Raw genomic sequence first — 24,066 nt, 5'->3', positions numbered from 1 at the left:
GAGTTTCTCGTGTGGTATTTTACTCCATTCTTTAACATTAAGCACTCACTGCCCTAAGTTGCTTGCTTATATTTGCTGGGAAGATATGCAGAGGCAGTCGTTGGCTGCTTATATTCAAATAATCTAACTGAATAGAATAATTCCAACTTTCTTTTTTAACTTTGTATGATATTTCAAACATAGCTACAATGTAGAAAAGATAGTCTATTGTGATGTGATTGTTGAGTTATTAATAGAATAGTATAATTGCTAATTCTATTTCCTTAGAGTTCTTTGTTGTTAATATCTTTTTCCTTAGTTACTGTAGCCATTTCTTACTGAAGCATTTTATGGAAACATATATATATATGTGTGTGTGTGTATGTATATATATATATATATATATATAATATTTCACCTCTGAATACTTATTATGCACCTAGAACAAATAAGAACATTGCCTTCCTTGGTACAATACCCATTATCAACTAACAAAATGAGTGATGTATTTATGTCATCATCTATATCAAATCCATATTATTTCATATTTTCCAAATTGTGTCCAGTTATCCTTTATAGTTCATTGTCAAATAGGACCCTTGATTCAATCCTGTATAGAGACTCTTTGGGAGCTCTGAATATACATGTGTAAGTGTGTGTGTGTGTGTGTGTGTGTGTGTGTGTGTGTTGTACACATATAATATAAAAATGTGCTTCTATATTTCATCTGTTCATATATTAATTATAACTATGTTTTATATGTGTATTCGTGTGTCTCTGTGTGGTTTGTACATGCTATGTACCCAGTCTACCACTGAGCTACATTACCAACACCTATATATGAATTTCTGATGGTCATAAATAAACATAATCTGTAAATATTGATATTTCTGTTAGCATTTAATGTTATACAGTAAAAATCCCATGATCTCACAATATTTCTAATTCCAATCTACCACTTCACTGTTATTTTAAATTTTGTCCTTTCCATCTTTCCATGTGAGTTTAGACAGTGAGAGTTATGGCCCATTATCTTGATATATTTTCCTATTTTCTTGGTCATATAATTTAATTATTTAATGCAGTCAGTCCCCCAATTGCTTTGTCTCCCACCCCTGAAACCCCCTCTGCCTCATAGGTTAAGCTGCCAGACACATTGTCTTCATGGCTCACCCTCTCTATCAATACCTTGCTTCCTCTGGTCCCCATAACCCCATGAGCAAGTTTCTATGGTAGAAGAGAAGAAACTTGAAAATGCAAGGTTGGTTAAGGGTTTAAACATCTTAATTTTGAAATGTAAACTGCACATATAAATGAAGATGCCAAGTTATGGGTCTGGCATTCAGGTACCATTTCAGAATATATCTATGATATTTCTATTATTTAGAAATATGCTAATGATGTTTGTTAGCAAATGATGGATTGATACAAAATACTACTATAACTGCTTTCTTCATGCTTTGGCCTATGTAGCACATCAGCATCCCCTGCCTCATGCAGAGAGCTCTAATTGGTCATTCTAAATGACTACTGTGTATTCTCGTCATCAATGGTCTGGTTACAATGCAGATTCTGTTTCTGTAAGTCTGAGACAGAACTTAAGACTTTCCACAGGAGAATCAAAATGGGGATTCTGATAATGTTGCCTCTGGTCCTGAGACCACATTTTGGGTAGCAGGACTGTCATGCAATTCCTTTTCCTGCTTCTAGTCCAGCTCCCTATTACCTTCTTACACAAGCAATAATTGAGGCTTAATGGACATTTATAGATTATACCATCCAACAAAGAGCGAATACACTTTCTTCACAGCAGCACATGAATCCTTCTCTAAAATAGACCATATTTTATGCCACAAAGCTACTGTTAGCAAATACAAGAAGATAGAGATACTACCTTATATTCTATCAGATCATAATGGATTGAAATTAGAAATAAATGACAGAGTAAAAAGCAGAAACTACTTCAACACCTGGAGATTAAATAATATGCTATTGTATGATGAATGGATAACAGAAGATATTAGGATGGAAATTAAAAAATTCTTAGAGGTGAATGAGAACAAAGAAACATACCAAAATCTCTGGTACACTATGAAAGCAGTACTTAGAGGAAAATTTGTTTCATGGAGCACATGCAATAAAAGAAGAAAAAATCAACAAATAAACGACCTAACACTACAGCTCAAAGCCCTAGGAAAATAAGAACAGAGCAACACCAAAAGTAGTAGAAGACAGGAAATAGTTAAACTCAGAGCTGAAATCAATGAAATTGAAACAAAAGAAACAATTGAAAAAATTGACAAAATAAATCATTGGTTCTTTGAAAAAATAAACAAAATTGATGAACCCTTAGACACACTAACAAACAGAAGGAGAGAGAAAACCCAAATTACTAAAATTCAGGTTGAACAAGGAAATATCACAACAGACACGAGTGAAATACAAAACATAATTAGAAGCTATTTTGAAAATCTATATTCCAACAAAATAGAAAATCTCGAAGACATCAACAGGTTTCTAGATACATGAATTACCTAAACTGAACCAGGAGGACATACACAATTTAAATAGATCAGTTTCAAGCATTGAAATAGAAGAGGTCATCAAAAGCCTACCAACAAAGAAAAGTCCGGGACCAGATGCATTCTCAGCCAAGTTATACAAAACCTTCAAAGAAGAGCTCATTCCAATGCTCCTCAAAGTATTCCATGAAATAGAAGAGGAGGGAACCCTGAAGCCAATATCACTCTGATACCTAAACCAGCAAGAGACACATCGAGGAAAGAAAATTTCAGACCAATATCCTTAATGAACATTGATGCAAAAATTCTCAACAAAATTTTAGCAAATCGCATACAAAAATATATTGCACCACAATCAAGTGAGTTTTATCCCAGGGATGCAAGGTTGGTTCAACATTGGAAATCAATAAATGTAATTCACCATATCAACATACCTAAAGTCAAAAATCACATGATTATTTCAATGGATGCAGAAAAAGCATTTGATAAAATACAGCATCCCTTCATGCTGAAAACACTAGAAAAAACAGGGATAGTGGGAACATTCCATAACATTGTAAGGCCATCTATGCTAAGCCCATGGCCAATATCATTGTAAATGGTGAAAAACTGAAAGCATTCTCCCTAAAAACTGGAACAAGGCAGGGATGCCCTCCTTCACCAATTCTATTCAACATTGTCCTTGAAACTCTAGCCAGAGCATCAGACAGACAAAGGAAATTAAAGGGATATGAATAGGAAAAGAAGAACTCAAACTATCCATATTTGCTGATGACATGATTATATATTTAGAGGAACCAGAAAATTCCATCGGAAAACTTTTAGAACTAATAAGTGAATTCAGTAAAGTAGCAGGTTACAAAATCAATGCTCATAAATCCAATGCATTTTTATACATAAGTGATGAATCTTCAGAAAGAGAAGGTAGGAAAACTACCCCATTCACAATAGCCTCGAAAAAAATAAAATACTTGGGAATCAATCTAACAAAAGAGGTGAAAGACCTCTACAATGAGAACTACAGAACACTAAAGAAAGAAATTAAAGAAAACCTTAGAAGATGGAAAGATCTCCCATGTTCTTGGATAGGCAGAATTAATATTGTCAAAATGTCCATACTACCGGAAGAATAAGAAACCCAGAACACCTAGAGCAATCCTTAGCAGGAAGAGTGAAGCAGGGGTATCACAATACCAGACCTTCAACTATACTACAAAGCAATAGTAACAAAAACAGCATGGTATTGGCACCAAACTAGACAGGTAGATCAATGGTACAGAATAGAGGACACGGACACAAACCCAAATAAATGCAATTTTCTCATACTGGACAAAGGTGCCAAAAATATGCAATGGAGAAAAGATAGCCTCTTCAACAAATGGTGCTGGGAAAACTGGAAATCCATATGCAACAGAATGAAACTAAACCCCTATCTCTCACCCTGCACAAAAATCAACTCAAAATGGATCAAGGACCTTGGAATCCGACCAGAGACCCTGCAGAGTATAGAAGAAAAAGTAGGTCCAAATCTTCACCTTGTGGGTCTAGGATCAGACTTCCTTAACAGGACTCCCATAGCACAAGAAATAAAAGCTAGAATCAACCACTGGGATAGATTCAAACTAAATAGCTTTCTCTCAGCAAAGGAAACTATCAGCAATGTGTAGAGAGAAGCTACAGAGTGGGAGAATATCTTTGCCACTCATACTTCAGATAGAGCACTAATCTCCAGAATCTATAAAGAACTCAAAAACTCTACATGAAGTATACAAATAACCCAATCAACAAATGGGCTAAGGAAATGAACAGACACTTCACAGAAGAAGATCTACAAGCAATCAACAGATATATGAAAAAAATGTTCAACATCTCTAGTAATAAGAGAAATGCAAATCAAAACTACCCTAAGATTCCATCTCCACCCCAATTAGAATGGCAATTATCAAGAATACAAGCAACAATAGGTGATGGCGAGGATGTGGGGGAAAAGGTACACTCATACATTGCTGGTGGGGCTGCAAATTAGTGCAGCCACTCTGGAAAGCAGTGTGGAGATTCCTTAGAAATCTTGGAATGGAACCACCATTTGACCCAGCTATCCCACTCCTTGGCCTATACCCAAAGGACTTAAAATCAGCATACTACAGAGATACAGCCACATCAATGTTCATAGCTGCTCAGTTCATAATAGGTAGATTGTGGAACCAACCTAGATGTCCTTCAATTGATGAATGGATAAAGAAACTGTAGTACATATATACACAATAGAATATTACTCAGCCATAGAAAACAATAAAATTATGGCATTTGCAGGCAAATGGATGAAATTGGAGACTATCATGCTAAGTGAGATAAGCCAATCTCCAAAAAACAAAGGATGAATGATCTCGCTGATAAGCGGATACATAATGGGGGATGGGAGGGGGGCAAGAATAGAGGAAGGAGGGACAATATAGAGGGGATAAGAGGGGTGGGTGGGGTGGGGTGGAAGAAAAAATATAACAGAACGAATCAATAACTATTACCCTATGTGAATGTATGATTACACAAATATTATTCCTCTCCTTCATGTACAAAATGTATCCCATTTGTTTATAATAAAAATGAATTTTAAAAAAAACTATATACTAAGTATTTCTAATATTACCCCTGAATTCAGTATAAGTTTAAACCCAACTATCTGTTTTCCCAATTAATGCTAAAGTACTCATTCATGATCATACTCCAGATTATTGAACAATTGTATCCAGACATCCTGATCTAATAGATGACCTTTGAAGAATCCAAATCTTGAGATAATTTTGAATCACAGTGTGTTAGCTTATGGTCACCATGACCAAGAAACCTCATATGAATAATTAGAGGTGGAAAAAATTATTTTGGGCTCAAGTTTTAGAGGTTAAGTCTATATTCAGAGAACTCCAATATTTTGGGTCCAAGTGAGGTAGAACTCACGGCAGAAGGACCTGCTGGAGGAAATTTGCTCACATCTTAGAAGTGAGAAAACATGGAGTGAAAGAGATAGATAGATAGATAGATAGATAGATAGATAGATAGATAGATAATAGAGTGAGCAAGAGGTAGTGAGGGTGCAACTAGGGGACAAGGTGTGATCCCCAGGGCACGTCTCCAATCACCTACTACTTCCTCCACTGGCCCCACTGATCTACTGTTATCACCTAGTAATACATTCAAATTATTAACCCTTCATAACACTGTCTACTAATTAGGTTATATCGCTCATATTCTAATAATTTCACCTCTGAACAAGACTGCATTAAATAAGCCTTTCCAAGGACATTAAAGATCCAAACCATAAAACAAGGACAACACAGAGCTGGATATAGGGTGATAACCAAGAAAAAGCACTGGAAGATGTCCTTCCACCCAGTACCTCCACACATAAGGCAGGAGCTTATGACTGTCACAGAGGCCCCTCCACTTATCTAAAGAATAACTGCCATATAAAAAAAAAAAAAAATCCTCATAAACAACATAAAACAAAGAGCACAAACTATTTCATAAATTAGATAAAAAAAATTAGGCAAAAACTTCACTTGTTTTGGCTCTGTGTGGGTAAGGGTATGACTCTAAGCATTGTGTCTTCTTATGTGTTCATTTTACCAATTGATTTTATCTTATTTAAAAAAAAATATTTTTAGGTGTTGATAGACCTTTATTTATTAATTTACTTATATGTAGTGCTGAGAATTAAACCCAGTGCCTCATACAAGCTAGGCAAGTGCTCTACCACCGAGCCATAACTCCAGCCCTTGATTTTACCTTTAAAAGGAATGATTTTTTAGTTATAAAAGTTGTACTTTTATATTAAATCAAATGTAAAAATACATTAAAATAGAGGAAGAAGAAAAAAGAAAACATGTTCATGTTATTACCTGCAACAAACATTTCATTGTTTTCATCAATATATTTTCTACATAGAAGTTTTCAGTTTATGTTTTGGTTTTATTTACTTATTTATGTGCAGGGGATAAATCTAGGTTAAATCCTCTATCATTTAGTTTTATCCCCAGCACTCTGATTTCTTTTGGTTATATAATTCCAAAATGCTATATACAGCCTATAATCCTGATTCTATTGTTTGTGCTTTATCTCAATTTCACATTTACTTTCTCCTTTTTTAAAAACTAGATCTCTTCTTTGAACTGTTTCTGAGATTGCTGTTACCACAACAGTCACTGAGAGTAGTAGCTATGTCGATTTATCCTAATTTTGGTTTAAAATGAAACATGAATAAATTGTATTTTTATATGAGTTTTTGAGTCTTTAAACTGACAGATGAATCCAGAAGAACAACTTCACATAATGCTTGGGTGCATCATGGATATATAAAGTTCTTTAAAAGTCTACAATGTACTTTTTTCAATACTCTGAAACATGATGTACCATTCATTTTCTTATCTTTCCTTCATGCCTGAAACTTTCCTGAATGGGACAGAAAATTAATAATTCTCGGAGTCAACAATGTGACGCTGTGGGTTTTCTTTGTAAACCGCAGATTCTCCATGCAGGTGCTACTTCCTGAGGGTGGAAGCGCAGGGTGAATGCTGGGATGGCGGAGCTCCCAGAGCCTGGTAACCAGCCCTTCTCCTGCACCCTGCATACCGTCTTCTTGGGTTTCCACAGTCTCCAAATATGGCAGAGAAGTAATGATTTCAGCAGCGTGAAGACACTGAAACCATCCACAGGGACACTTTCATTCAAGCCCCTCCCCCTTAGATTCAGTTCCTGATTAGTTTGGCCCTGGGGCACAGCCATCTAATTTGTCCCAAACACTTTGACAAGAAAACAACTATTGCCCTTAGAATGGGCAAAGAAGTGAGAGGAGAAGCCTAGGTGTCAGAGTTCCCAGTGCTCAGGGGCCAGGGGAGCAGCAGCGCCAAACCATCCAAGTCACATGAGGTGTCCAGCAGCCCAGGCAGTACCCCCTAATAGCAGAGCAAACTGCTTCTGTGCATTTGGAAAAGGCACCAGAGGTGGGGGTTTTGGGTTCGTCTCTTCCTGGTCAGGGACAGTCTTCTCCATGACTTGTACTCCGTGGGAGGGCGGCGCTCACAGACCACGTGGGCACAGGGTGCAGGGGCTTATCACAGTGTGTCAGGTGGCTCCATGGCTTTTGCCTTCTGCCCTGGCCCTGACCCGTGGAGCCTGACCTCAAGAGATAGGAGTCCACCGGCATTCTGACCCTGCAGTCTAAGCATTGCGCTCGGAAGTAGCTTCCACCCAGCTGCCTCACCATCCACCTGGCAGCCAGCAGCCCTGAACTGTGCTTCCCCCCACCTTCCCAGGCACCGCGGGTGGTGAGTGCGGGTCCCAGGGCGGCGGCGTGATAGGGGAGTCGGGTCATGGCAAGGCTGTGCCGCGCCCCCAGGCAGTGCCCTGGGTCCGCACAGACCTTGTCCCCAGAGGGTAGGAAGACAGGGGAGGCACTGTGTGCTCTGGTGAGGAGAGAGGGGCGGGAAGGAACCAGGAGGGAAAAGCCCTGGGAGCTGGGGAAGCGCTTCAGGATTTTCACAGTGGCACAGATTCCTGGCAAAGCTGCTGTGGAAGATCGAACTGCCTCCTTTCCACCTACAAATCCATGCTTTACATCCATGGGTTTTAATACTTTGTTCTGAGCACATGCCTCCTGAGACTGGTGCCCTTGGTCACTTGAAATACAATTAAGTGAGCAAATTTGTGTGACAGGAAAGGTGGGTGGGTGAACCGAAAGGCCCTCAGCACTTCGAAAAGTTTGATAAATCCGTGTTTCCTCTGAAGCTGGCTTTTTAGAAAAGCTTTGCCTAGCATTTTCTTTGCTTTTTTTAATTTTAAAGTTCTTATTTTTTCCCTACATTTTTGGTGTATTATAGTTGTACATTAACGACCGGGACCGGATTTGTTGTTACATTTTCATACATGCATACACTGTAAAAATATAATTTGGCCAATATAGTTCTCTAGCATTTCTCTTTCGTTCCCCTCCTGCCTCCCACTGATGTCTTTCCTCTACTCTGTTGCTCTCCCTTCCATTTTCATGAGAATACCCCATCCCTAACTTACAGTCAACCACTTTTTCCCTTTTTTCTTTCTTTTCTTTTCTTTTTTCTTTCTTTCTTTTTTTTTTTTTTTTTGGTATTAGGCTTGTTGAATTCTTTACATATTGGGAATATTAATGCTCTGTCAGAAAAGTAGCCAGCAAAGATTTTCTACCATTTTGTAGGTTCTGTCTTCACATTCTTATTTCCTCTGCTGTTGTAGAAAGTTTTTAAATGATGTCTTCCCATTTATTAACTCTTGGCATTTTTCCTGAGCTTTAGGGATCTTACAGAGAAAGTCTTTACCTGTGTCTATGTGCTAAAAAATAGAGTGTTAACCCTATATTTTCTTCCAGGAGTTGCATAGCTTCTGGTCTAATTCCTATAATTTTGATTCATTTTGGCTTCATTTTCCTGCAGGGGGAGAGATAATCATCTAGTTTCATTCTTCTATATATAGAGAGCCCCTTTTCTAAGCTTTATTGTTAAAAATGGTTGTCCTTTTTCCCCATGTATGTGCTTGGCACCTTGATCAAAAAGGATCAGATGATGTTATCCGAGTGGGTTTGTCTACGAGTGTTCTCTCTGTACCATTGGTCTATGTGTCTGTTTTTATGGCAATTATTTTTAAGGGCAATTTTTTAAAATTATTTTTAATGTGTTTTGTGTGTTTGTCACATGGATGTGCAGAGGAGGGATGGCAATGAAGAGCACCCTCAGTGCTATCCATATGCATGCAGTAGTGCATGTCCTAAGTGCACTTCCTCAAATGACTTGTAGTTGTAACTGTCCTTACTCTGTTACAGGCCACACTTGAACACTGAGCCCCTGTGGTTTATATGCTACTGCAGATGGCTGGGTTTTATTTGGGGGTAAACCTGGATTTTATAGAGGAATAGGTGAACCTCAGGTTCTTGAAATACTCTGTAAATATGTCTTGTTATTAGTTTAAAAATACAGATGCATATTGACACAACAATTTTACATAGCTATAGCGTTTGGTGTGACATTTCCTTACACATCTACAGTATGTAATGCTCAGATGAGGGCAATGGGTTTATCTGTCAATTCAGACATTGTGCTGACAGTTTTTGTTGTGAGTTTGGTAGTAGCAGAAGTCAGTATCAAGGAGGAAAGTTTATATTGTGTTAATTATAAACCATATACTGTGGGATGAGAAGTTAGTCTTGAAGTGTTTAGTGAAAACTAAAAAGCCCAAATGGCCTCCCTACCTGTATGTACATATTATATAGACCTCATCTGTTCTTTAAAATAATCAATGCTGAGTTCACCTCAGGGTGGGAAGAATTGATAGTCTAGCTGATTTTGGTCTTATAACATTTTCCCCTTTCAAATGTCTTGTATAATTTTATTCACATACTACATATCTTTCCTACTCAAAGTACATGTCTGTGGTTATTAATACCTATTGACATTAATATTAATATATATTCATATTCATTCATGCATCATGATCCCACAAAAACCCAAACCAATGAGTATTTACTCTCCCACTCACTAGAGGCTGAAAGAATGGATATTTAATTTTGAGTTAGTTAATTTATTTACAGAGAGGAACTTATTCAGTGAGTTGTATTCAAAGTTAGCAGTGTACAGTTGCTTAGGGCCAGGAGGGGAGAAAAATGAAAGAGAAATTGCTATTCTACTTCTTTCCCATCCTGGTCTCTATGAAATAAGCTTGTTTTCACAAGAAGGGAATGAAGTCTTGGCTTGGTCAGAGACCCTACTGAAACAGGTTATAGCGCTTTATTGATCACTAGCTCAATCCTTTGGATTTATGACTGGAAAGACCTTGCTGCTTTTTAGAGTAGGGTCTTCCTGGAATTTAGTTCTTAGGCCCACCTAGCATTTGGTAATACACTCCAATTTAACCAGAGGGTGAAAAAGAAGTTTCTAGATAGGAACAAGTGAGACCATTGAAGCCACTAGAGGTGAGTGTCACAGAGAAAGAGGAAGGACTGACTGAGAGGTACCAACTTTATCTAACCTCTCACAGAAGGTCTCAGTAGGGTGCAGTAGGGTGTGGTCAGCTTGGTACAGAGAGGAGTCAAAGGGTGAGGCTTTCCCATGGTGTCTGCCAGTGTCATTCTGTAGATCCTCTGGCCTTCTTGCTGCTTCCTTGGACTGGAGCTTAGACTAGCACTGCTCCCCCAGATGAACACCCAGATGACACCCTCAGTGACTGCTCAATAGCCTCATTAGAGAGTGCTTTCCTGAACCCCTGTCCCAACTCAGTCTCCTGTGTAGCTGGGTAGAGTAGTTTGAATCACCATGTCTAACTTGAACTCTTAATTGTTATTTTATATTATTTTTAAGATATGGTTTTGGTGATAATCTGTTTTCCTGAACATATTAATCATTGTTTTAATGTCAGTGTTTGATGACTCCAGTGTGGGATGAGCAATAGGACTTCTTGTAAGTTCTGATTTTTGGAACTTTAGCTCCTATATTTGGCATGCCTGGTAATTTTAAGATTGTCAATTCAGATGATACTATTTTTTTTTTTTTTTTTTTGGAGACAAGTTCTCACTAAGTTGCTAGGTCCTTGCTACGTTTCTGAGGATGGCTTTGAACTTGTGATTCTCATGTCTCAGCCTCCTGAGTCTCTGGGCTTACAGGTGTGCACCACCATGCCTGGATGATGATAATCTGTTTTGTGACTGGATTTATCTTTCTTCTAGCAAAGTTGAGCAGATGACCTTGATTGAGCAGAGAATTGTCTCCTTTTTGTTTTCCTGTAGTCCAGGCCATAATGTTTCCTGGGATCTTGAAAACTCAGGTTTCCATGGATCCTCACCTTGCTGGTCCACAAATCCAATTCTGTCTCCCTTGCTGAAAGACTACTGAGATATTTGCTTGAAAATATTTAGGACTTCTGGAAGATGCCTCTAGCAGTTTTCTTCCTGACTGAATCCCAAGTATTGCCCTATGTGTGTGAAGTTTGCATATGCAAATACCTGGAGAGGAAAGGAATGGAATTCTGGGATTGCCCAGTGGTGTTCCTCCATAATGGGATTTGGTTCCTCCAATCCCTGAGGCTTGTTGTTTTCATCAGAGAACTCTTCACACACTGCTTCCCATATTCTGTCTCTTCTATGATTGTTCTCAGGAGGATGATTAGTTTGGAGCAACTAGTCACCATAGGCAGAGAGAAAGTACTTCATGGATGATTTTGACTTAAAAACATGAAAACTAGAATTATTGCAGTTAGTATTTCAAAACCTTTAACAAGTACCGTTCAGCACCAGGTCTAACCCTGATTAAATCCTTTAAGAAGAGACCTTACCTTCTTTAATGAAACATTTTAAACTTCATTCATTAACTTATACTCAATTTTCTTAAAGGCCTTAAGGTGCCTACTATTGGTTTGCCCTTGAAGGAAATAATAGTCAGTGTAAAACATAAATGTTGCAGAGTTGTACAAGTTGCCCATGACTTCTAGCTAAACTCCTTTTGGTATTAACCAATATTATAAACTCCAACATTAAAAAGTGCAGGAGCTGTATGATGATCATGTAGAGGCTGTCCCTGAACTCAAGTTGTATCATGAGTATGTGTTTTCAAACCAGACAAGACAACCCTCACCTTCCTTTACTTTCTTTTCAGTATGAAATTTGAATAGTTTCCTACAGTTTACTTTTTAGGTCCCTTAATTTGGTAATGGACATCTCATTGGAGTGCAGGTATTTAACTTGTATCTGCCTCTCATTAAAGGCTTTAAAATTGCTCTTATCACAGGAATGCAGGCTGTTCTTTGGAAAGGAACCTACTCACTGCAGCAGTTTAAAAAAAGCTTGGTTTAAATGTGTTCATTTGGTGTTGTCTAGTATTTAAAATCTCATTACCTGGACTTCAACTTACTATTGCTTTTCCCTTCCCAGAAAAACAGAACCTTCCAGATGTCTTCCAATAATGACCCAGTTATAATCCACATGACCCAAAGAAACTCTGATGTCCTCCCTGGGACAACCTCCAGTGACCTGAAAGGGCCTGTGTTAAGTTTTCACAACCTCTGTTATGAAGTAAAGAGAAGAAAGGTTTTCAGTTTACTCAGAAAATAATCAAGAGAAAGAAACTATCAAATATCAAGTATGTGCATGAACTTTTTAAGGGACCATTTTATTGGCCTGCAATGAGCTTTCAGGTTTTGGTTATTACCGATAAACTGCTATGAATATTTGTGTTCAAGACTTTGTACAGATGTATTACAAATTCTTTTCATTTCTTTTGGCTAAACTAGAACTGAAATGATTGAATCACTTAAGTGTGTGCTTAACTTTGAAAGGAAGTGAACTGACAAACTATTCCTAAAAGTGATTTTACTATGTGCATCAATGTTTGTTTGAGAGACTGAGATATGAATGTGCCACTTAGTTTTTCATGGGTAAGCCTTGCATTTTGTTGGAAAGAGGCCTTTTGGTCATGAGTATATAATTGTAATTCTGATCTTTCCAAATTGTGACATGGAATGTGTTTCTATTTCACTACTCCAAAGTGCTTTCTGAGATAGATGTGTTTTAGGTACTTGTGCACTTTATGTCCTTTATGTTCTAGAAGCAAGCAGGTTGAAATGATAGTATATTGTGAAAGTACTTTTTTTTTTCAAATAGACTTGTTTTAAATGAATGGTCTATTTATAGTCGTTCATAGTCTATAACAATTTACTTACTACTTGCTCTAATAAAGACAGGTAGAACATATTTAAATGTAGGACCATTACAGATTCATTGAAGTTATGTAAAGTTCAAAGTACTGAGAATTTATAATCTTGAATCAATTCTATTTTTAAAGTACCTAGTAATTATAATTTTTATTCTTTTCATTCAGCAACAAATTCAGAATTCAAAGTGTGATGTTGAAATGGGACCCAAAGTGGGAGGGAGATGAATATTTCTATGTAACTATCACTAACCAGGTACCTCCGTCAGTTCACAGATGCTGGTGATCAGGGGTGTCAATATGTTTCTGATACTTGTGAGACTGTGCTTCCCCTCTATGTGTCAGGATGTAAATTTGGCTTTGCCCAGATACCATGGCATGAGTTCTATTTGTGTAATAAGGGAAATATTGTTCCTAGTCAAAGCAAGAACTTTTTCCCTGGCTCTTCAAGGATGGGAAGAGGTTATAAGAGAGTGCCTTGGCTCAGTGTGACTGCAGAACTTTATGGACTTCAGACTTTAATCTGTTTACTTGATATTTTAATGACTTTACACTTATCTGTTACTGCTAGCAAACTCCCTTCACAGGGCAAGGAAGGGACAAGAAAGCATAGAAATTGTTGAGGCATGGGTGGGAGAGAAATGGTGAGGATCTAAGGGCTGACTGGGCTGAAGCCAGGTATGCTGTGAGGATGAAACTCTGTCCATGCAGGAACACCTGCTGTCTTTCCTACTTCTTGTCTCTCTCTTGTGTTGCTTAGAAATACTGACTGGAGAATAAAGAGAGAAATGGTGAATGGAAAAATTTGATCTTGTGCTATAGGATTAGGTAGACTTGACTTATGAAGAACTGACAAGGTTTTTGTGAAACAATAATTAAGAAATGGTTGTCCCTACAGATTTAGTGATGAAAGAGGTAAAAGGTACCATGCTTTGAATATGTGCAGGTTGAATATATGTAAAGCACACACCGTGTGAGGATTCATTCACCTCACTTATCCTTTCCTACATTAAACTAAGGACCTCATACGTGAAAGTGGAAATTTACTTATTCAACAAATTTGGGTACCTAGTTGGTGTCTGGTATTGTACAAGATGATAGTGACAGAGATAGGCCCTCTGTTCTTGGAAATCTTGTATCCTAATGGAAATATTAGTAAACTAGAGCAGTTTCCCTTATTGTTCTGCTGTAGTCAGAGGATATAAAAGCAGAACAGAAGCTCCTCACTCTGAACTGAGGGCCAGGTGAATGGATTCTGAGAAAGTAATAATACATGTGTGTAGGGAAGTTGACCTGCCCCAGGAATGGCATTTGTCTCCTCTGATCATAAGCAAAACAAGACCGAAGAGTGATCCAATGTCTAGTAAAGGTTGCAGATCTGACAGGATCCTTCAGGTGCCTTTCATGTCATGTACTCAGTATTCAGGATTCAGTGTCCTGCGTGTAACGGGGAGAACAGGAGGAAGAAGTGCTTACAGTGAGACAGTCTTGTTGGCAAGTGTTTACAGTATGAGTAAGGCAGACCTCTGTATGCAGAAAATAAGGGGGAAAGGATTTGAGGGATGAGAGAAGGGTGGAGGTGAAGGTGGTGGGGCCAAGGAACGGTGGACCATAGTGGATGGACCTAAGTGTCTTTGCTGTATGAAAGCAGCTCTAGATTGTACTTAAACCAATGAGCATGAAATCTGTCCAACCAGTTTTTATGAAAATAGAAAATAAATGACCATTCATAGGGTGCTCATCCCTGGAGTACAGTGTGAACTCCAGTGGGATAGGAATTTGTTTTTCCAGTTGTTTATCCACCTGATTTGTTCTCAGCTCTATCCTGTGTGCTAGAAGTTTAGCTTGTACATATACAGTAGACACTGTATAATTGTGTTGCCTGTCACCAAAAACTTACATTGTAGAAAATAGCCTATTCAACAAATGGTGCTGGAAAAACTGGAAATCCATATGTAATAGAGTGAAATTAAACCCCTATATCTCATCATGCACAAAACTCAACTCTACATGGATCAAGATCTAGGCATTAGACCAGAGACCCTGCACTTATGGAATATAAAGTAGGTCCAACTTTCCGACATGTCAGCTTGGGAACTGAATTCCTCAACAACACTCCTAAAGTACAAGAAATAAAATCAAGTATCAATAAATGGGATGACATCAAACTGAAATGCATCTTCACAGCAAAGGAAACAATCAAGAACATGTTCAGAGATCCTACAGATGGGGATAAAATCTTCACCACCAACACCTCAGATAAGGATTAATTTCCAGGATATACAAAGAACTCAAAAAATTTAACACCAGAAAAATAAATAATACAATAAATATATGGACAAAGGACCTGAACAAACACTTCACAGAAGAAAAAGTAAGAATGGTCAAAAACCATATGAGGGGCAGGGGTTGTGGCTCAAGGTGGAGCACTTGCCTAGCATGTGTGAAGTATTGGGTTCCATATTTAGTGCCACATAAAAATAAATAAAACAAAGGTTTGTTTGTTTGTTTAAAAAAAACCCCGGAAAGAACAATGACAAAAATGTTCAACATCTCCAGCAATTAGAGAAATGCAAATTAAAGCTGCAGAGATTCCATCTCACTCCAGTCAGAATGGCAATTATAAAGAATATAAGTAGCAATAAATGTTGGCAAGGATGTGGGGAGAGAAGTACACCCATACATTGTTTTTGGAACTTTAAATTGGTGCAACCACTCTGAAAAGCAGTATGGAGATTTCTCAGAAAGCTTGGAATGGAGCCACCATTTGATCCAGCTCTCCCACTCCTGGGTATATATCCAAAGGACTTAAAATCAGCATACTACAGTGACACAGCCACATCCATGTTTATAGCAGCTCAACTCACAATAGCTAAGGTGTCCTTCAATGGATGTTGGATAGAGAAAATGTGGTATATTACTCAACCATAAAGAAGAATGAAATTATGGTGTTTGCTGGTAAATGAATGGAACTGAAAAATACCATGCTAAGTGAAATAAGCCAATCCCATAAAACCAAAGGCCAAGTGTTGTCTCTGATTTGCAGATGCTAACACAAACAAGGGAGGTTAGGGAGAGGAATAATTGAAATCCACTGTACTAGACAAAGGGAAATGAAGGTAAAGGGATGTGGCAAGCGAATAGGAAAGACAGTAGAATTCATTAGTCATAACTTTCCCAGCCTTGTATTATATACATGACCAGGGAAACTCCACATCCTGTACTACCACAAGAGTGGGAAACTAAATTTAAAAAGTTATACATTATGTATGTATATTCTGCCAAAATGCATTTTGTTATGTGTAACTAAAAATAAAAAATAAAAATTTTAAAATTTTTAAAAATAATAATTGTGTTGCCTGAATGAACGTGAAATCAGCCACTGCTTTACATTGAACTCTAGCATTTGGGTTTGTACTCTACTGCTGTTTTCTATAACACTGGGGTTTAGTGTTAAAGGAAGCCAAGCCATGGAACTGTGAAACATTTTCCCCCAACATATTTGCATGTGATTTCTGGTAGAATTGTTCAGGATGGCTTCCTTTTTCCTTGAGTATGTACCTTAAAAACCTAGGAAGTTTTCCAGGCAAAGAAGACTTAGGGAATCACAAGGCTTTTTCTGATCATTTTAGAAGCAGTTAATAATAATAAAAAGAAGCATTAAGAACTATGGACAGATTTTGCCAACACATTTGGAAACCAGAGTGGCCATCTTGGATAATCCTGGAAGCTGTAGCTCCAATCTTTAGGTGGGGCAAATCCCATCCTGAGACGCCTGCTGGAGACTTGAAGTTCATTGTCAGAAAAAGGTGCCAAAAATATGCAATGGAGAAAAGATAGCCTCTTCAACAAATGATGCTGGGAAAACTGGAAATCCATATGCAACAGAATGAAACTAAACCTATATCTCTCACCCTGCACAAAAATCAACTCACAATGGATCGAGGACCTTAGAATCCGACCAGAGACCATTCATCTTATAGAAGAAAAAGTAGGTCCAAATCTTCAACTTGTTGGCTTAGGATCAGACTTCCTTAGCAGGACTCCCATAGCACAAGAAATAAAAGCAAGAATCAATAACTGGGATAGTTCAAACTAAAAAGCTTTTTCTCAGCAAAGGAAACTATCAGCAATGTGAAGAGAGAAGCTACAGAGTGGGAGAAAATCTTTGCCACTCATACTTCAGATAGAGCACTAATCTCCAGAATATATAAAGAACTCAAAAAACTCTACATGAAGAATGCAAATAATCCAATCAACAAATGGGCTAAGGAAATGAACAGACACTTCACAGAAGAAGATCTACAAGCAATCAACAGATATATGAAAAAACGTTCAACATCTCTAGTAATAAGAGAAATGCAAATCAAAACTACCCTGAGATTCCATCTCACCCCAATTAGAATGGCAATTATCAAGAATACAAGCAACAATAGGTGTTGGTGAGGATGTGGGGAAAAATGGTACACTCATACATTGCTGGTGGGGCTGCAAATTAGTGCAGCCACTCTGGAAAGCAGTATGGAGATTCCTCAGAAATCTTGGAATGGACCCACCATTTGACCCAGCTATCCCACTCCTTGGCCTATACCCAAAGGACTTAAAATCAGCATACTACAGAGATACAGCCACATCAATGTTCATAGCTGCTCAGTTCACAATAGGTAGATTGTGGAACCAACCTAGATATCCTTCAATTGATGAATGGATAAAGAAACTGTGGTACATATATATACAATAGAATATTACTCAGCCATAAAAAACAATAAAATTATGGCATTTGCAGGCAAATGGATGCAGTTGGAGAATATCATGCTAAGTGAGATAAGCCAATTTCAAAAACCCAAAGGACAAATGATCTCGCTGATAAGCGGATGATGACACATAATGGGGTGTGGGAGGGGGGCAAGAATGGAGGAAGGAGGGACTGTATAGAGGGAAAAGAGGGGTGGGAGGGGTGGGAGGGAAAGAAAAAATACCAGAATGAATCAAACACCATTACCCTATGTAGATGTATGATTACACAAATGGTATGCCTTTACTTCATGTACAAACAGAAACAACATGTATCCCATTTGTTTACAATAAAAATAAATTTAAAAAAAAAAGAACTACGGACAAATGTACTTAGAGATTTTACCCAAGTATTTTGAATTTGGGGAGTTGCTGATGATTGAACCCAAGACTTTATGCATGCTAAGCACCCACTCTAGCACTGACCTACACTCCCAGACATACCCAGCATATCTTTACCCTGGGAGAGGAAGGTTACCAAAAGAATTCTCTGAGTCACAGCTTGCTACTGGTTTACCACACTCTCATATTAGTCCAGTGATTCAGTGAGTTTCCGCTGATAATGAGCAAAGTGAAAGATACATTTCAGCCAACACCCCAAGTTTCATTGTAACAGATCAGGTGCCACAGGCCATGAATGCTGAGCTCCTCATGGATGAGCACTCTGGGACAGTTATCCTGGGTCATTAGTCACCCATGACAGCTGTGCAGACATGGGATTGACCTCCATGGGAATTGTATGTGAGGATGCATAGCTGTAGGCTTAGATCTTACACTTGGAATAGATTCCAATTCCACTGTAGAACTCATCTTGATATACCTCGCAATTCTAAAGAGAGCCTGGCATAGACACCAGAGTTCAGAGTGGGTGAGGACAGGCCTCTTTTGTTATTCCTGTGCACCTGCAGTGGTCCTGCCCTTAGCTCTCCTCTTGGTTTCACTCTTCTTAACAGTTCCTCCTCTTACACTTAGGACAAAATCTAAACTATTTGATTCCATCTTGGGTCATAGCACTATCAACACCACCATAAGCAACCCCTTCTTCTCTGAATGTCCACTACCCTCACCCATACACTTAATTCGATTGAAGCATACTCGTGTCTATTCTATGCCTGTGATCCCCAAAGGACATCCATGCTAGAAGATATCTCCCAATTCTAAACTCACCATTTATCAGGCACTTAACAAAGTAGTAAAGCATGTATTCTGGGATGTGTTTTACTTTTCAGATTGGTAGGATGCTTTTCTTGAATGTTAGGAGCAGGTGATGGTTTCTTATTCTCTGGAGTGCTTTATTCTAGTCTTTGGTTTCTACTTCAGATGCATTGATTTTTGTTCTTATTAGATTGTAAAACTGAGAACCCTAGTGCTGATAGTGTACAAATCAGTAGTTCATTAACTACTCTTAACTTGACTGGAATGCAGGTGAGGCAATTTGAAGAGGCTGGTCATCAAACACTACTCAGGAGCTGTTTTAAGAGGAGTAAGAGTAATGTATATGATTCATGAGAATTTTCTACTAATTTTGTGGATTATAACATGAAATGTGTCATTTCTCAACAGGGATTACTAGTTTCAAGACTAAATGAAAGGGATCTGAATAAATTTTCAGGGGTCTGAGTCATGTTGCTTATAGGTCCTGACTAGTGATGGATACCCTACATACACTAGACTTCTGTTAAACAATATTTTTTTTCTTTAAGTCTTGGTGCATGTTATCTGTCTGCAATTTCATCAACATTCATGACATATATTCATTACATACCCTAAAACTACCATGCTCTTTAAAAGGTGAAATAATAAATGAGTACATTTTTGTGTTTCCAGTGGGATCATGAAACCTGGCCTTAATGCCATTATGGAACCCTCAGGTGGAGGAGAAACTTTGTGAGTATGGCAGCAAGCATAAGGGAGCCTTTTAGGTGCCATTTCAGTGTGCTTTTAAAAATCACATGCATTTGCTGTGCATACCTGACTGGTCCTGGGACCTATGGATGCCTTGGATGTGGACTAGTTTATAAATTTAATCTGAGGACCAGGAAGTCCTATTAAATTCAGTTGTACTTATAGAGTATGATAAAGTGATTAGCATATAGCAGCTGGCCATGTTAGCTGCTAACAGGCAAGGAAGAGAAGGGAATAATATTAAAAGTAGAGAGAAGGAGCTGAAGGTCTCTGTAAGACATATGTTAGAGATAAATGAGCCTATTGCCTAGGCTGGGAACATCAAGATGAGGGTCATTTGGGATGTCTACACTGTGTAAGCCATTGATAGTGTGCTTTAGTATTTTGGGGCTTTGTTTCTTTTTTTCACATAATGAAACAGTTGGCAAGAATTTGTTAGTATGTGCATGTATACACGTATATGGAAAACCACAGAATTTTTTGACTAGTTCATTTTCTATTTTGAACATTATTTGGATTCAGAGTAGTTGAAAGATGTGGCCTTTGTGGGAAGAAAAAAAATTTCACAACATATATGTCCTTTTACAGGTTGCTAGAAATCCTAGCTGCAAGAAAAGATCCAAGTGGATTATCTGGAAATGTTTGTATACATGAAGTACCTGAGGAGGCCAGTCGTCCACATAGTTCAGGCTATATGGTGCACGTGAGTATTAGTGGGTTTGCCTTCTAGATTCCCCCTGTTTCTGTATGGGCAAGAGCCTTGGCTTTTAAGTTAGCATGCTTCCAATTGAATACGCTCTAGGAAACAACTTGTTTATATAATCTCCCATAAGACTGAGGGAGGAGTTCAAAGGAGAAACAGAAAGAACCTGGAATATGAACCTGTAAGTGGTGATATCAGTTCTAGCTTTTGTATCATTTCTGAAATGGTCTACTGCTGTTCTTTTTGCCCTTCATTCTCCTCTCTCCTCTTAGAAGATGCCTTTGGCATGTCTCTCACAAAGCAACCTGAAATGGTCTAGAAGTCATTATAACCACCTCTGCTCCACCTGGGTATGCAAATGGAGAATGAAAATGATTCCCTTGGGCTCTGAAGCTGTGTGTGGAGTCACTAAATTTTTAGAGTTGAAAGTTTACCGTTAGCTAGAAATTTTCTTTGTGTTTGTTATGTTTGTGCATTAACTGACATACACTGAAGTGACGGTCGTAGAAAAGACTGTGTTTTACATTGAAATTGCACCTCCTTCAGGATGATGTCGTGATGGACAGCCTGACGGTGAGAGAAAACCTGCAGTTCTCAGCGGCTCTTCGGCTTCCATCAACTATGACAAAAGAGGAAAAAAATGAGAGGATTGATGAGGTCATTGAAGAGTTAGGTCTGGTTGAAGTGGCAGATTCCAAGGTAATGTGAAAAATCCTGACAGAGTCATAACCAGGAGAGAGGACCTCCCTGTGTGGAGATCCAATGTGACCTTAATCAGCAGTTTCCTAAGGTGTGTGGTCAACAGTGGCTGCTTTCTGTAATGATGAGCATAGTGACTAGATTCCTACTATGAAGAGGGAAATTGAGGGAGAAACCATCTTGCCTGTGGTCTAGTCCTGGGGATGGAGTGTGGTCTGTGTGGAGAGGCCCCTCTGAGCCTTTTCCCTGGTCCTCCCACCCTCGCTGTTAAGTCAAGCTCATTTGATGCCTTTGTACTGACTTTCCTTCTTGTTTCTCTCTTCCCTCTTTTAGCTGCTCTTCTCCCTCTCTTGCTCAGGGGGACATTGTTGCTTTGTTTTTTGAGGGATACCTCTGGATTTGATGAATGACAAGAAACAAGAGATTCCTTTTTTTATTGATACTTTTTTGTTATACAGAACATTAGGATTCATTTTGACATAATTATAAAAGCATGGAATGTAATTTGTTCTAATTCATTCCCCAGTGCTTCTACTTCCCCTCACTCCCTCCCTCCCCATTTTCTTCACTCTACTGAAACTTCTACTGTTTTATTTTTTTTTAATTAGTGTCTTGTGTATATACATGATGGTGAGATTCACTGTTGTATAATCGCATATGTGCAGTAGAAAGTTAGGTCAGATTCATTCCCCTGTTTTTTGTTATTCCTTCCCTGCTCCCTCCCTTCATTCTCCTTTTTCTATTTCACTGAACTTTCTTCTGTTTATTTTTGGCTTTGAGGACAAGCCTCTTTCACTTAGCATGATTGTCTTCTTTCCATTCATTTACTGGCAAATTCCATAATGTCATTCTTTATAACTGTGTGATACTCCTTTATGTATATATACCACCTTTTGTTTATCCATTCATTTACTGAAAGGTACCTAGGTTTGTTCCACAGCTTGGTTATTGTGAATTGTGCTGCTGTAACATCAATGTGACTGCATCGCTGTAGTGCACTGATTTTAAATTTTTTGGATATATACTGAGCAATGGATAGCTGATGTATATGGTGGTTCCATTCCTTGATTTGAGGAATCTCCATACTGCTTTCCAGAGTGGTTGTACTAATTTGCAGTCCCACCAACAATGTGTGAATGTACCTTTTTCCCACATCCTAATGAACAGTTATGATTTGATAATTGCCACTGTGACTAGAATTAGATGAAATTTCAGTGTAGTTTTAATTTGCATTTACCTAATTGCTAGAGATATTGAACTTGTTTTCTTATATTTTTTGACACACACACACACACACACACATATATGTATATATATTTTTGTTTGTTTATTTGAAGTGTCTGTTTGATTCCTTTTCCATTGACTGATTGGTTCATTTGTTTACTTGATGTTTAGCTTTTTGAATTATGTGTATATCTTAATTATTAATGCCCTATCTGAGGAGAGGGTGGCAAAGATTTTCTCACATTCTGTGGGCTCTCACTTTATGCTCTTAATTCCTTTGCTGTGTAGAAGCTTTTAATTTGATGAGGTTCTACTTGTTGATTTTTCAATTTATTTATTGTGCTTTAGTATTATTATATAAAAAGTCGGTTTATGTGCCATCATGTTGGCGTGTTGGTCCAATATTGTCTTTGTCAGGTGCAGGATTTCTGGTCTAATTCCTAGGTCTTCAATTAAATTTGGGTTGACATTTATTCAGGATGAGAGGTAGTAGTTAAATTTCAGTCTATTCCATATGGATTTCCAACTTTCTCTGGAACAATGGTTAAAAGGCTATCTTTTATCCAGTGTATGTTTTTGGCACTTTTGTCTAGTATGAGATAGCTGTATTTATGTGGGTTTGTCTCTGTGTCTGCTATTCTACTCTGTTGGTCTTCATGTCTGTTTTAGTGCCAGTATCATGCTGTTTTTGTTACTATAGCTTTGTACTACACTTTGAGGTCTGGTGTTTTAAAGATGCCTCCCACTTTACTTTTCTCACTAAGGATTGCTTCGGATATTCTGGGTCTCTTTTTTTTCCAAATGAATTTTATAACTGCTTTTTCTAGTGCTGTAAAGAATGTCATTGGAATTTTGATGGGAATTACATTGAATCTGTGTAGCACTTAGGTACTATGGCTATTTTGGCAATATTAATTCTGCCTATCCAAGAACATGCGAGTGCTTTCCATCTTCCAAAGACTTCCTCAGTTTTTGTCTTAAGTGTTCTTTTGTTTTCATTGTATAGATACTTCACTTCTATAGTTAGAAAGATTCCCAACTGTCTTTTTTTTTTTTTTTTAGGTTATCATGAGTAGGATAATCTTCCTAATTACTTTCTCAGCCGATTTTTCATTGGAGTACAGAAACAGGATTGATTTATGGTTGTTAATCTGTATTCTTCTACTTTACTGAATTCACGTTCAATCTTTTGAAGGCTTCTGCTGGAATTATTTGAGTCTTCTAAATATAGGATCAAGTCATCAGCAAACAGAGATGATTTGTGCTCTTGTCATATTTCTTCAATTCCCTACTTTTGCCTGATATTCTGGCTAGTTTCAAGGACTGTGTTGAATATGAGTGATGAAAGTGGGCATCCTTTTCTTGTTTCTCCTTTTAGATTAAATTCTTTTAGTTTCTCTCCATTCAGTAGAATGCTGGTTTGGGGTTTGTCACATGTGGCTCTTATAATTCCTTCTATCTATAGTTTTAATAGGGTTTTAAACATGAATGGTTGCTGTACTTTGTCAGATACTCTTTCTGC

At 38.0% G+C, this 24,066-nt stretch overlaps 1 protein-coding gene across 1 annotated transcript in view; it reads left to right on the top strand.

Moving 5' to 3' along the window:
- Positions 1 to 24,066, top strand: part of LOC306669808 (broad substrate specificity ATP-binding cassette transporter ABCG2-like) — a gene marked incomplete at its 5' end in the record, with an annotated part of 288,437 nt that overhangs the window by 227,991 nt on the left and 36,380 nt on the right. The window lies entirely within an intron of this gene.

The sequence above is a fragment of the Sciurus vulgaris genome (assembly GCF_902686455.1).
Source record: "Sciurus vulgaris genome assembly, chromosome: 9".
Taxonomy (NCBI): domain Eukaryota; kingdom Metazoa; phylum Chordata; class Mammalia; order Rodentia; family Sciuridae; genus Sciurus; species Sciurus vulgaris.
Note: the sequence above shows the minus strand (reverse complement) of the source record. Positions and strands in the feature narration are given on the sequence as shown.